Source organism: Hibiscus syriacus, unplaced genomic scaffold (genome assembly GCF_006381635.1).
Source record: "Hibiscus syriacus cultivar Baekdansim isolate YM2019G1 unplaced genomic scaffold, ASM638163v2 tig00002866_pilon, whole genome shotgun sequence".
In the NCBI taxonomy this organism is placed as follows: Eukaryota; Viridiplantae; Streptophyta; class Magnoliopsida; order Malvales; family Malvaceae; genus Hibiscus; species Hibiscus syriacus.
This window is the reverse complement of record NW_024061950.1, coordinates 25695-41379: the sequence shown is the minus strand read 5'-3', so window position 1 is coordinate 41379 and position 15685 is coordinate 25695. Positions and strand designations below refer to the sequence as shown.

The following is a 15685-nucleotide window of genomic DNA, read 5'->3' as shown; positions in this document are numbered from 1 at the left end:
ACCTTCTCAAAGAAACTGTGTGCGTGAGAGAGAGAATATCAATGGGGTTTGGCGGGGAAAAGAGAGACGATAAGTATAAATGTATATGGAGCGGGAAAACTTGTCTGAGTTTAGCGGGAAATAATATGGATTTTACGAGCTACATTCAAATATATTCTAAAATTTTCAGAAGTTCTTTCAAATATAAAGTATTATTTTATTAAATTATTTAACTATTAAGAACTATAAAATATTCACTCGAATTTTTATTTAGTTCTAAAATAATATTTTTCATTAAAAAGATGAATGTTATTTTGAATTTAACGTTAACTTGTTAATTTTAATATAATAAAATTTGATCTCATAATTTTAAATAATTATTATATTTTAGTCATCATATATTAAATTGTAAATATTTTTATTTCATGTTATTTTAATATTTAAACAATATTTTTAATATTTAATGTGTTTTCAATAACATTATATTTATGATATTTTAAGATTATATTTTAATATATCATCTAAATATTCAATTTATAGTGTAAATCTTAATCAACCTTAATAATAAAGAAGAGTGTTATTTTTTCTAAAAATTTTATTTGTATAATATAAATAATCACTTTACATTATTTCAAAAGTTATAAAATAGTCCTTTGACTATAGAGAGTTGTTTTGTTGAGCCTATCGACTATTTAAAGTTACAAAATGGTCATCTGACTATTAAAAGTTATAAAATAGTCCATTGACTATAGAATGTTGCTTTGTTGAGTCCGCCGACTATTAAAAGTTACAAGATGGTCACTCGATTATTCATTATATTCCAAAATCATCTTTTTTGGTTAAAAAATTAGATAATATTTAAGCTGAACGTTAACCTGATAATTGTGATATGATAAAATATGACCTTAGAATCTTAAATGACTATCATATCTCAGCCACCATGTTAATGTCCAGCTTAAACAACCACCAAAATTTTAACGGAAATATGATGAGTTTGAAACATAATAAATAGTCGCATAACCATTTTGTAACTTTTAATAGTCGGGTGGCTTAACAAAATAACATTTTATAGTCAAATGATCATTTTATAACTTTCAGTAATCAAAGACTTAATAAACACTACCTTATAGTTGGAGACTATTTATGTAATAATATAATCATTACATATACTATATAAATATTCTAATTTTAATTTCATCCAAATAGATGAGATTTCGGGTATTAAAAAGGAAAGATTTATATCACAAATAAGTAATAATATAATATTTTCATCTAAATATTTTTATCAAAAAATATTTAAAGCTATCCTTTGGTTAAAATAAGTAATTAAAGATTTTTATGCTAAAAGATATCTAAATTACTTAAATTTTATTATCTAATCTAATCACAAATCATCTCCATCTTCTTCGCATTCCGATGATCCTAGATGACCAAAGGCTTGGTCGTCCTGTAAATGAAATCAATCGATTTAAACCTCTTTTTTCTTGGCCGAAGATCTTCGTCTTCTTCCTCGTCAAACGGGTACCGATTGTTCCATCTTCGATTGCTTCTGATTTCGTCGGTTTCTTCTTTTGTCTGCCCTTTATCGTCAATGTATTTCTCGCAGAGCTGAATCAGCTGGCGAGCCACGTCTAGTTCCATTTCCGAGAAAATCGTTGCTTTGTGGGTTTTGAATCAGCTGGCGAGCCACGTCTAGTTCCATTTCCGAGAAATCGTTGCTTTGTGGGTTTCGCCATTGTTGTATTGTGTTTAGAGCTTGGAAGGGGATTGATTTCCTTTTTATAGTTGAACTTAAACCGACTTGGCTCTTTAAGCCGACATTGATGTTATTGTGCACGTGTGTTGATACCATTGGACGTAGTTTTAGAACAAGACTTTATTCAAAATATCCTGGCGTCCCCGGGGAGAGCTCGGAGGCTATGGGTAACTCTTTGACTCTGGACATAGAAGATTTTAGCTCCATAGTGGGCTTGTTGGGTCATGTTTTTTAGAGGTCTTGTCTTGTCTTGGACTAATCGGTAATGATAGTGATATTTGAGCATGGAAATTAGATAAGGTGATGGTCTCTATTTCTTGGATGTTGACGTTCCGTATAAGCAGGTTGAGTTCCTTGCGTCCGGCTTATCGGATCATTGTCAGAATACAATGTATTGTATGATGTTGAGAGCTTTTTGAAATAGAAATCTAGAGCTCATTGGATTCAGAAGGAGATCGAAACTCTCGTTTATTTCATTCCATGGTGACGGTTAATTAAAATAGGCAATCGATTCTTACTCTCTCGAACGACCGGGGGTAGATTTAGAATCGCAAGACAAAATTCTACAGAAGCTATTGCTTTCGTTGATAGTATGCTTGGTATGCGTGATATTTCAGTTACTGGGGTGGACATTGATCACTAAAAGAGATTTTTTGGGTCACTTTTTCGGAAGGTACCCAAGACTCTAACGAGGTCCCTGAGCTTGATGGCTATACCTTACCCTTTTCAAGGTGACTGGGACATGTTGGAGAAGATTTGATTCATGTTGTGTTGTATTTCTTTGAGGGTTTATAGCTGCTCTCTGCTTCAATGCAACCACTCTCGTGTTGGTTCCCAGAAATTGAGCCCTAATCATATGCATGATTTTAGACCATTCTTGTTGTAACGTTGTTTACAAGTGTATTTCCCTTATTATGGCTGCGAGGCTCCATAGATTCTTACCTGAGGTCATTTGAGCAGTTAAAGTGCTTTTATTTCTGAAGAAACATTATAGACATTTTTAATGGCCCAGGAGTTGGTGAAGGGTTACAATCGCTCCTCTCTGTCCCCCAGATGTGCTTAAAGTTGGATCTGTTAAAAAAACCTTTGACTCGATCGATTGGAGGATTTACTTATTGTGTTGAGGCCCTTGAAATCCTAAAGTGATGAATGACTGATAAGACGAGTTTCCCACTACTTTTTTGTCTCTCAATGGAGGAGACTAAGGTGGCGAGGGTTAGTTGGACTCAAATATGCAACCTTAAAGTAGAGGCAGGCCTCGGTTTCAAGGACCTCAAAACTTGGAATCAAACTTGCATGGTTAGCTCGATTAGAAAGATGTTATTTAATAATGACCCTATTTCGATGGCTGGATACATGCTTATATTGTTAAGAACAACTCCTTTTGGGATCTATCTTGTCCTCAAAGTTACAGTGAACTTGGAGGTATTTGCTGCAACTTTGGGTGAAAGCAGCAAGCATTCAGAGGTTGCATGGTCTTGTTTTACATCAACTCGTGGAATTTGGGAGAGTTGAGAGAGACATAGTAAAGGTGCCTTGGGAGAGGCTTATGTAGCACTTGGGTCACATTCCTAAGCATTCAGAGTTTTTTTACCTTCCATTTGAACCCGACTCGACTGCACTCCTTAAAAAAACTGACTCAACCCGAACCTAATTTCTTTTTTTTTAAATCGACCTGATCAGATCGGATCAAATCGAAACTCATCAAATTCGGGTAAAATTATCATCTCCTAGTACCAAGTATGAAGTGTCTACACCAATAGTTCACTCTGAAGAGCATAATATATATTTTTTTGAATAAGAATAACGGTAAGAAATGAATAATATTTTAAACATTTTAATCTTAACTATTAAATCTAGTTAAGCCAACCATCTAAAATAAATACTAAAATTTTAAAATTTTATATTGTGTAAATGAATTATAACCTAGGTGGATTTACAATATAAAATTTATTAATTTTATACAACTATAATTAGGTTAAAGTACATAAATGATCCATTGACTATAGGATACGACTATTAAAAGTTATAAAATAGTCATTCGACTATCGAATATTACTTTGTTGAGTCAATTGACTATTAAAAGTTACAAAATGATCACCTGACTACTCATTATATTCCAAACCCATCATTTTTCGTTAAAAATTGACAGTATTATGAGTTGAACGTTATAATGTTGACTGTGATATGATAAAATCTTATTCCGGAATATCAAACAACTACCATATCTTAGTCGTCATTCTAACGTCCAACTTGGACAACCGCTAATTTTTTAACGGAAAATAATGACTTTGGAACATAATGAATAGTTGAGTGACCATTTTATAACTTTTAATAGTCGATAGATTCAATGAAGTAGCATTTTATAGTTGAATGACCATTTTATTACTTTTAATAGTTGAAGGAGTTAATGAAATAATACATTATAATCGAGAAACCATATGTATAATTTACTTTTATAATTATGAGATGAAATTAAATAGATAAATGAAATTATAATTTTATTAATTGACCAACAATAATCATTTTATCAATTATAATTTTTTACTTAAATTAAAATTAAAAAAAATAAATCAATCGAAGATTTAAACTTTTTATAATAATCATACCGGTCAGATAAATCAACAAAGTGGCACGTTGTTTCCTAGCTGTGACAATACTATTTAATTCCTTCTTGCCATGTAACAAACATTGGTCAAAGCTTCATAATTCCATCAGCAAGAGAATATTTTAAATATACACATGTTTATCAATTATAATTTTAAATATACACAAGTTCGAGTCATTGTGAATGTAGAAAATCCACGCTGGGAGACTCACCTTGAGAGATTTATCCGCCAAAACAAGGTGTTAGATCTGGATCGATCCCCGAATTAGTAAAGACGAAACATTGAGAACCAGAAAAACAACAAAAAATAAAAATATTTTCAATAACATTACGATGAACGCATCTAATATATTTTTCTATTAATCCAATCTGATTTATTTATTTTTCTAAAAAAACTTAATTATTTAATAATAAATGTTTAAATATCATATAATCATTGATTTTCGAACCCAAAGCTTCTAGAAATAAAAATAATCTCTTTTATTATTAAAATTGAATAAATATAGTAATTTAAATGTAAAAAAACCCAAAATATAATCAATGTATAAATAATGATCGACACAAAATTTTATATAAAATAATATAATTTTTTAAAAGATACAAAATATAAAATTACACTATATTCTCGTGTATATGTAGATTGCAGTTTAATTACAAAATTTAAAATATAAAATTAAAGTATATGCATTTTAAAAAAAATTAATATAGCCCTCGTACTATTTTTTTTATTTTAATGTGATTTTTTAACATAAAAAAGAATTTAATGTGATTTTTTATCAATATTTTTTGTCATTGACCAATATTAGTATAAGTCTTTCATCAGTAGGATGTTTTAAGTTAACTATAAATTTATACAAAAACTATCTCCATGATTCTTTTCATTCCCTTCAACAACTTCTCATGCAACTGAAATCTGATTATTTCCGTCTCTATGAACGGTCACAAGCAGTATTCCCTTTGTAATAAATTTGAGCTTAAGCAGGAATTAACGGGACCATTGGTCAATGACAAAAAATGTTAATCGAAGAGTCAAATTGAGTTTTTTTTTAGTTGAATGATTAAATTGAAAGAAAAAGTAGTAAAGGGCCACATCAATTTTTTTTTTTTTAAATATAGGGACTTCGTATACCCTTTTGCTGAAATTAAAATATACAAACTTATATAATTTTTTAAAATTGTAATTAAATTATTATTAAAAATATAAAAATTATTTAATTACACCATATGAAAAAATAATATAATAATAATAAGGAGAAACACGGTATCCACAAAAGGGAATATCACTATAATGGTATCAGCTAATCAACAGCTGTATCTTTTGGTGATATTCCCATTATTTATTTTAGGACAAAATATATTGGATGTCTCTAAATTATTCTCAAATATTTATTAATAACTAAACTTTTAAACTTTATAAAATAGTCATTATATTTACCAAAGTGTTATAAAATAATTATTAAGTTTTTTGAATTATTATAAGATGGTCATTCATTTATCAAACTGTTTCAATATGATCACTAAAACTATAAAATTTCATGGTGACAAAAATGTTGTGATGATCATTTTGAAACAATTCAATAAATTTAACAATTTTATAATTTTATAAAAATAATGATGAAAAGATTATTTAAACATAGTTTAGATACTTCTAATTTACTATATCCTTTATTTATAAAATCGAGTATCGATATGTTTATGAATCGATAAAAGTTAAGAAATAAAATAAATTTTTGTAACAATTAGTTGAAATGAATCAAATATATTGATATATAATAAATTTAAAACCAAAATCTAATAGTCCATAGATGTAATAATTTTTAATATTAAAATTCATATAATATTGAATATATATTATATATATTTACTGAATATATATTTTTAAATAAAGTACATTATCACTTAATTATACTCAATAATCATTTTCGTCAATAAAATTTAAAATTAATAAAATAATTATTAGTTTTTCAAAAAAATACAAAATAATCATTAAACTTTATCTAAATATTGTAAAATAATTATTAAATTTATTGAACTTTTATAATTTATTACAATATTATAGTGACTATTTTGTAATTATTTATTAATTTAATTGCAAAAATGGTTTGAGTATAGTTTAGTGACATCTGATTTCATTTACTCTTTTTTTTGTTTTCTCTTCTCCTCCCACTAATGACTCTTTATGTGAAACGGTTTGCTTAATTCTTTGGTTTCATTCCAGCAATGGAAAACATCAACCACCACCGCCACTTCCTCTTCCTACATTTTCTCCTCCTTTCCGCCGTCCTCGCTGCCGCAGACGAAGGCGGTGCTATTCTGAAACTTGCTTCGGCCTTCCGTCCACCTCCCACCGGGTGGTCTTCCACCTCTTCCGACAACTACTGCAGCTGGCCGGGCATCAATTGCGACAAATCCAGCCGCGTAACAGCCATTAACTTAGCTTCCAAATCCCTGTCCGGTTCACTTCCTCCCGAGATGGCTACCTTATCGGAAACTTCGCACCGTGTCTCTTCAACACAACTCCTTATCTGGGTCCGTCCCATCTTTCGCCAATCTCTCGAACTTGCAAACGATTTTCCTCGACGACAATGCGTTCACATCGGTGTCCTCCGACGCTTTCTCCGGTTTAACCAGTCTTCAGACGCTGAGTTTAAGTGAAAACACGAAGCTGAGTGCATGGACTTTCCCAGATTTGTCCCAATCGACGAGCCTCGTCCAAGTTCAACTCGACAACACCAATTTGTACGGCGCCTTACCCGATGTTTTCGAATCTTTGAACAGTTTAGAGAGTATAAGGCTGTCTTACAACAACTTGAGCGGCACATTGCCGGCTTCTCTCGGCGGCTCGATGATTAAGAATCTCTGGATCAACAATCAGATCGGTGGGTTCACAGGTACTTTAGATGTTTTATCCAGCATGACACAGTTGTCTCAGGTCTGGGTTCACAAGAACATGTTCACCGGTCAGATCCCAGATTTGTCTAAATGTGTGGGTCTTTTCGATCTTCAGCTTAGAGAAAACCAGTTGACTGGGCCTGTCCCGGGATCTTTGATTAATCTTCCCGGTTTGAAGAATGTTTCATTGTCTAATAACAAATTGCAAGGTCCTTTTCCAAAGTTTCCTAGCTCAGTTGAGAGCGTTGCCGTTAATGGGACCAATAATTTCTGTAATGATAATGGGAATCCTTGTGATCCTCAAGTTACCACATTGCTCGAGATTGCTGGTGGTTTTGGGTACCCTGTTTTCCTTTCTGATGATTGGGATGGCAATGATGCTTGCCAAATGGTTTCGTTACTTGTGATTCGAAAAAAGCTGTGATTACCGTCAATCTCGCGAAGAAAAATCTGGTCGGGACGATTTCTCCGGCGTTTGCGAATCTAACAATGTTGAAGAACTTGAATCTGAATGATAATAACACAGGTCCCATCCCTTATGGTCTTACCAAGCTGAGTAGTTTGCAGCTTCTCGATGTGTCTAATAACAATCTTACCGGAGACATGCCGAAATTTTCGGATAAGGTGACATTTACTTACTCGGGATAGTTTACTAGGAAAACCGACGGATTCTGGTGACAGAGGAACTCCAGGTTCTGGAGGATCGAAAGGAGGTTCGGATGGTAACTTGAAAAATGGTGCCAATGGTAAGAATTCCGTACCTTTGATTGTCGGTGTTGTCATTGGTGTATTGGTTTTCGTTGCTGTTGTTTGCTTTGTTTCTTACAAGTATGTGATGAACAAGAAGTATGAGAAATTCGGTAAGATGGATGGCAATGCCAGTGATGCCGAGAAGGGCGTAGTAATGAATGGGGTGATCGGTAAAGCAACGAGTGGCTACGGAGGATTGCCTGGTGAAATGCAAAGCCAGAGTAGCAGTGATCATAGTGATCGTCATTTCTTCGAGGGTGGAAACGTTAGTACCTCGATACAAGTCCTGAGAGAGGTGACTGATAATTTCAATGAGGCTAATGTATTAGGACGAGGGGGTTTCGGGGTGTGTATAAAGGTGAAATGCCCGACGGCATGCAGATTGCTGTCAAGAGAATGGAGTGTGCGGCGAAAGGTACTAAAGGAATGAATGAGTTTCAAGCCGAAATCGCAGTGCTTACAAAGGTTAGGCACAGGCATTTGGTTGCACTTTTGGGTTACTGTGTTAACGGCAACGAGAGGCTTGGTTTACGAGTATATGCCTCAAGGTACCCTCAGTCAGCATCTCTTTGAATGGCGAGAAAAGGGCTTTGCTCCGCTCACCTGGAAGCAAAGGGTCACATTGCTCTGGATGTCGCAAGAGGGGTTGAGTATTTGCACTCTTGGCACAACAAAGTTTCATTCACCGAGATTTGAAGCCTTCGAACATACTTCTCGGCAATGACATGAGAGCAAAGGTTGCGGATTTCGGCCTTGTTAAGAATGCACCCGAGGGTAAGCACTCCTTGGAGACAAAACTGGCAGGAACATTTGGATATCTTGCTCCTGAATATGCTGGTAAATTGATTATCTTGAAATTTGTTGAGACTTAATATGATCTGCTTAGCTCTATATTTTCTCTTTCTAAGCATATGCTCAATTTTTCTTTCGATCTCGATAGCAACTGGTAGGGTGACGACGAAGGTGGATGTGTTTGCATTTGGAGTGGTGTTGATGGAGATAATCACCGGCCGACAAGCTCTAGACGTAACGTTACCTGACGAGAAATCACATTTGGTGACATGGTTCCGCAGGGTTCTAATCAACAAAGACAACATTCTCAAAGTAGTCGATGAAACAATCAACTGCGACGATGAAGAGCGATGCGATGATCTTCAAGGTAGCCGAGTTGGCGGTCACTGCACGGCTCGTGAGCCGTATCAGAGACCCGAGATGGGGCATGCTGTCAACGTGCTTTGTCCTCTCGTCGAGCAGTGGAAACCCACAACCCAGAGATGATGGAAACTCTGGTGTTGACCTTCACATGAGCCTCCTCAGTTCCTACAGAAATGGCAAGCAGATGAAGGTACTTCGACGATGTTTGGTGATTTTTCTTCCGAAACCCAGTCGAGCATTCCCGCGAAGCCCTCGGGATTCTCGGCTACATTTAGCTTGTCTGATGGCCGGTGATGGAAATGCAATACCGGACATGATTTCGGAAAGGTATGGGCACAAAAAAGAACCATTTTGAGCTGCTGTCTGAGATGATAGCCAGCAATGACATTATTGTCATATTATGTTTATCTTTGTTCTTGTTGTTTCTTCAAAAGCTAGCCAATTGATTTGTTTTGTTTAATGGAACATTCACATAGGGAGAGAGAATTGTGTAATATATTCGAATTCGTTTTATTGTTTCGAAATTTCATGTATCAGATCGAACCGAATCGGTTTCATTTATACCATATATATATATATATATATATTCATTGAAGGAGACAAGAAGACCTACCATATAATACTTCATAATCTTTAGGCTTTTCATGTACATTACCAGTAACATAAATCTTGTTTCATGATCTTCTTGATTGTAATAACTAAAGAACCTCACCAACATCGTTGAACTAATCTCAGCTACTTCTCACTTAAATTTACCCAAATTTTCATCTTTATAAAGCAAACAACTCTTTAGGGGCCATATCCATCGCATTACAGAAGACAAAACCTGTTCGGTAATGTCGACAATGGCGGCTCTTCTTGCAACAATCCTCTTCTCCTCTCTCATTGCTGTGTTCTGTAAGTTTTTCAATGTCACAAATGCTGTCCTTTTATAACACTTTGATTGAGTTTAACCCTGTTGTTTTCCCATGGTGGAACAGCGGCTGATATCTCGAGCAAGATAGGGGTGAACTATGGTCGAAAGGGGGTCAATTTGCCTTCGCCATATCGAACAATCGAGACCGTGAGATCGATGAATGTAGGCCGGATGAAGCTATGATTCAGACCATGAAATATTGAAGCTTCTTTCAGGGACCAACATTCATGTGTCCACTATGATTCCAAACAATGATAATCCGCATTGCGTCGAGCCAAGCAGCTGCTGAACAATGGGTTCAAAGCAATGTCTTGAATTTCTACCCGACACGATGATCCGGTTCGTGTTGGTCGGCAACGAAGTCCTCAGCCATGACCGGAGAATTTGGCCTAGTCTTGTGCCTGCGATGCGTAGGATTAAGAACTCTCTGAATGCTCATGATATTAAGAACATCAAGGTCAGTACCCCACTAGCGATGGACGTATTGCAATCAACTTTTCCGCCGTCGAGTGGTGAATTCCGGTCTGATATCAGGGATACAGTGATGGCACCGTTTCTGGGGTTTTTGAATGGAACCAAATCATTTTTCTTCATCGATGCTTACCCTTATTTAGCATGGTCTACTAATTCGAGGAACATCAGCTTAGATTTTGCTCTTTTTAGAGGGAGAGTGAACCAAACTGACCATAAAACTGGCTTAGTTTACACAAATCTGTTAGACCAAATGCTCGACTCGGTCATTTTCGCAATGAGAAAACTCGGATATCCCGGTATCAGGCTCACGATTGGCGAAACAGGTTGGCCTACTGCAGGGGATGCCGATCAAGTAGGGGCTAACATCAACAATGCAGCCACTTATAACCGAAAACTGATTCAAAAAATGACTGCTAAGCCGCATTAGGGACCCCCTGCTAGACCTGGTGCAGTCATACCAACATTCATTTTCTCCTTATACGACGAAAACCAAAAGCCAGGTCCAACAACCGAGAGGCATTGGGGGCTGCTGCGTTCGAACGGGATGTTGGTATATGATATCGATATCACCGGCAGGCGGCCACTCTCCAGTTACAAACCACTGCTGCTGCAAGAAACAATGTAGCATACAGGGGTAAGCTTGGTGTGAGGTCGCTCCAGGTGCCGATGCGTCGAACTTGACATCGGCATTGGCGTATGCTTGCAGACAAGGCAACCAAACTTGTGCTGCATTGAGCCCGGGCAACCGTGTTATGAGCCGGTATCGGTGTTCTGGCACGCGAGTTATGCATTCAGCTCGTACTGGTCTAAGTTTCGGAAACAAGGTGCAACCTGCTACTTCAATGGCTTAGCTAGACAAACCAGAAGTAACCCAAGTAAGATCTTTTGATAGTCTGGTTATTACAAGCCATTTGGTCTTAAATGTACCTAATTTGGTTCCTTTTCTGTCAGGCCGTGGACACTGCAATTTCCCTAGTGTGACTCTCTGAAGAAGATGATCAGCCATGAATTCAGACACCATGGAGTTATATATATATATATATATATATATATATATAGGAATTTATGTTTCTTGTTAGAATATTGTTAACTCATACTTCTGTAAGGAAATAACAGTGTTTTATGGCTGAAATCGGGTCACGACAACAAGGGTCTCTGAGTTTCTTTTAATAGGGTGGAAAAAAAAAGTTTAAATATGTGATAACTTTTTTATGGGTAAAGTATATAAATGGTCCCCCGGCTATAGGGTGTTATTTTACTGAGTCCTCGGACTATTAAATGTTATAAAATGGTCTCCCAATTATAAAACATTGTTTTTTAAGTCCCCTGACAATTAAAAGTTATAAAATAGTCATTCGAATATTTATTGTATTCCAAACTCATCCTTTTTAATTAAAAAATTGATAGTAGTTTGAGTTGGACGTTAACCTATTGATTGAGATATGATAGTCGTTTGAGATTCTGAGATTATATTATATTATGTCTTAGTTAATATGTTAACATTCAACTCAAATTGCCATCAATTTTTAACAGAAAGGATGAGTTTGGAATACAATGAATAGACCAGTGGCTATTTTGTAATTTTTTAATAGTCAGGGGACTTAAAAATAGTCTTATAATTAAAGGATCATTTTATAATTTTCAATAGTCAGATGACTCAATAAAGTAATATCCTATAATTAAAGAACCATTTATGCACTTTACCCTTTTTTAATTAACATGTCACTTTATAAAATTATCAAGAAATAATGTCTATTATTTTTACCCCTATCTTATTATTTTAAAATTAAGGATTAAGGATAATCACCTTTTCTCCTTATAGTAGACTTAATTTATTATTTTTATCCCTATAGTATTTTCGCATGAATTTAATCCTCAAATTTATTTAATTGCACCATTTTATATTCTACCCTTAACTTAAAACCTTAAATTATAAATCTTAAATTAAGGTTTAGGGTTTATGATTTAAAGATTATGGGTTATGATTTAGAGTTTAGGGTTTATAATTTAAGGTTTTAGGGTATGGTATAGAATTAAATTGACACGAAAAAATGATAAGTACGAAAATGATAAATTGAGTTTATTACAAATATAAAAGTTACCCTTTTATCTAAAATCAACTAATAAAATTAAATCGAAAATGATTATTTTTACAATTCTTGATCACTCTCTTAATTTTGTAATGCATATTTCTATTTTTTATTAATTAATATTTAATCTTTAAAAATATAAAAGATAATTCTTCAATTCTATACATTATTTTTCAAAGATTACACTGATAGAAACTATAAATATATATGCTTAAAAATTCATTTTACTTTTTGGGTAAATTACACATTTAGTACTTAAACTATTAGTTTTAATTCATTTTAATACTTAAACTTTAATTTTTTTTTAAAATCATATCTAAAATTTAGATTTTATTTCATTTTAGTACACAGTCGTTAAAAACTTTAGTTTTTAAGTGTTAAAAAGATTGAAAACAGACCAATACTGATAGTTTAGGTACTAAATAAGTTAAGTTTTTAGCGGCGGGTAGTAAAATGAAATGAAAACTAAACTTTAAGTATGGTTTTGAAAAAATTGAAAGTTTAGATACTAAAATGGATTAAAATTGATAGTTTAGATACTAAATGCTTAGTTTACCTTATTTTTTATAGCTACTACTAGGTTGTAAAATTGAACAAAGTAGTGAATGATAAAAAAAATTCAAATGAAAATACTATAAGGATTCAATATCACAATATTAAAGTATGAGGACTATATTTTAAAATTTGAAATAATGTATGTACTCTTGTCATATTTAAACCTCAAATAAATAAATAAAACCGAGAGAGAGAGAGAGAACGATTCTTTAAAGTTTAAACCGGGTATGCCAATTCTTCATCATCTTCACCAGCTCAAAAACTGTGCCTAGCACCGTTTCATCGTCTCCACCACGCAGCTTCATGCTCATTTCATCAAACTCGGCTCGACTCAGTTTATCCATTTAACCAATACTCTTTTAAATGTTTATGCAAAATGCAACCTCCTTGAAGTTGCTCTCCAACTGTTCTATGAAATGCCCCAAAGAGACCATGTTTCATGGACTACCATTCTTACTGCTCAAAATCAATGCAATTTACCCAAAAATGCCCTCTCTTTGTTCCCTTCAATGTTTTCATTTGACAGGTTGTTGCCTGATGATTTTGGTTTTTCTAGCCTCGTTAAGGCTTGTGGTAGCTTGGGAGGTAAGCAAGTTCACGGTAACTTTTTAGTATCGCCTTTTTTTGATGATGATGTTGTTAAGTTATCTTTGGTTGATATGTATGCAAAATGTGGATTACCCGATAATGGTCGTTTAGTTTTCGATTCTAATAAGTTGAAAAATATGGCTTCTTGGACTGCTATGATATATGGCTATGCTAGAAAAGGGAGAAAAGAAGAGGCTTTGGAGTTGTTTTCGAGGGTTCCTGTGAAAGATTTGTTTGCTTGGACTGCTTTGATATCCGGGTTAGTACAGAGTGGCGATGCGGTTGATGCATTTGGTTTGTTTGTTGAGATGAGAAGGAAAGGGATTAGCATATCGACCCTCTTGTTCTTTCGAGCATAGTTGGTGCTTCTGCTAATTTAGCAATGTTGGAACTGGGAAAACAGGTGCATGGTTTCGTTATAAGGCTTGGGCACGAATCTTGCGTGTTTATAAGCAATGATCTTGTGGATATGTATGCAAAATGTAGTGATATATTGGCAGCAAGAGATGTTTTTAGTAGGATGTCACGAAGAGATATTGTTTCCTGAACGTCGATAATGGTTGGGGCCGCTCAGCATGGACAGGCTGAGGAAGCATTGTCTCTGTTCGATAAGATGGTTTTGAGTGGAGTAAAACCAATGAAGTGACCTTCGTTGGATTGATTATGCTTGTAGCCATGTCGGTTTAGTGAGAGGCCACGAACTTTCTAAGTCTATGGTTGAGGATTACGGTATGCATCCTTCCTTGCAGCATTACACATGTTTGCTGGATCTTCTTGGTCAATCCGGATACCTCGAGGAGGCCGAAGCTCTCATAAACTCAATGCCATTTAAGCCCGATGAACCTACATGGGCAGCATTGTTAAGTGCATGTAAACAATACGGAAATGCCAAAATGGCCATTAGGTCTGCTGACCATCTACTTAACTTTAAACCTGAAGAACCTTCGACCTATATTCTGTTATCCAACGTCTATGCTAGTTCCAGTGCATGGGAACATGCTTCAAAAGCAAGGCACATGTTGGAATCCCTGGAAGTTAGAAAAGAACCCGGTTATAGCTACGTCTATTTCGGCAAAGAAAGCCAAACGTTTTACGCAGGCGAATCATCTCATCCAATGAAGGACGAGATTTTTGGTTTGTTGAATGAGTTGGACATCGAGATGAGAAGAAGAGGTTATGTTCCTGATACCAGCTGGATCCTTCATAACACGGAACACCAAGAGAAGGAGAGGCAACTGTTCTGGCACAGTGAGAGGTTGGCCGTTTCTTATGGGCTTCTTAACTCTTTTCCGGGGACTGTCACACGGATTGTGAAGAATCTCCGCGTGTGCGGAGACTGTCACGCCGTCTTAAAACTCATCAGTGATATAGTGAGACGAGAAATCATTGTCCGGGATGCTTAAAGATATCACCATTTTATGGATGGGAAATGTTCATGCAATGACTTGGTGAGTTCCTCATCCGTGTTCATTTCCATTGTTGCCTGTTTAGTTTTACATCCTCTTTTCAATTGCATACGGCGGTATGCTTATTGCATTATAAAAATAAAATGAAAACTAAAAGTTAGGTATGTTTTTTACGGACCCCGTAAACTAACGTTAAAGCCTATCATGCTTTCATTAGTATAAAGGATCAAATTTGATTTCTACACGGTAAAATTATCAATTAGAGTAAAATATTGCAACTTGATTGATTATCGGTGCTTGTAAATCTGAGTAAGACATGTCCAAATATTTTTCAAATGTTAAAATGTAGATCAAAAGATAATTTTTTTTAATAAAATTAACCGGTCGATAAATCTAAAATCGAGTACTATTTTTTCGATGTATTCAAAAAGAGGGGGCGGCTTTTTGCATGTCACTCTCAGCTACACTTGATTCCCAAGAAGCCTATAATCACAGCGGATGTTCTGAATGTTTTTC

The 15685-nt window shown here is 34.8% G+C and overlaps 3 pseudogenes; all 3 read left to right on the top strand.

The window, feature by feature from the left end:
• The first annotated feature begins 6563 nt into the window (after positions 1 to 6563).
• On the top strand, positions 6564 to 9636 carry LOC120160649 (annotated as a pseudogene).
• A 284-nt stretch (positions 9637 to 9920) lies between these two features.
• On the top strand, positions 9921 to 11540 carry LOC120160782 (annotated as a pseudogene).
• A 1862-nt stretch (positions 11541 to 13402) lies between these two features.
• On the top strand, positions 13403 to 15316 carry LOC120160638 (annotated as a pseudogene).
• The last annotated feature ends 369 nt before the right edge of the window (positions 15317 to 15685 follow it).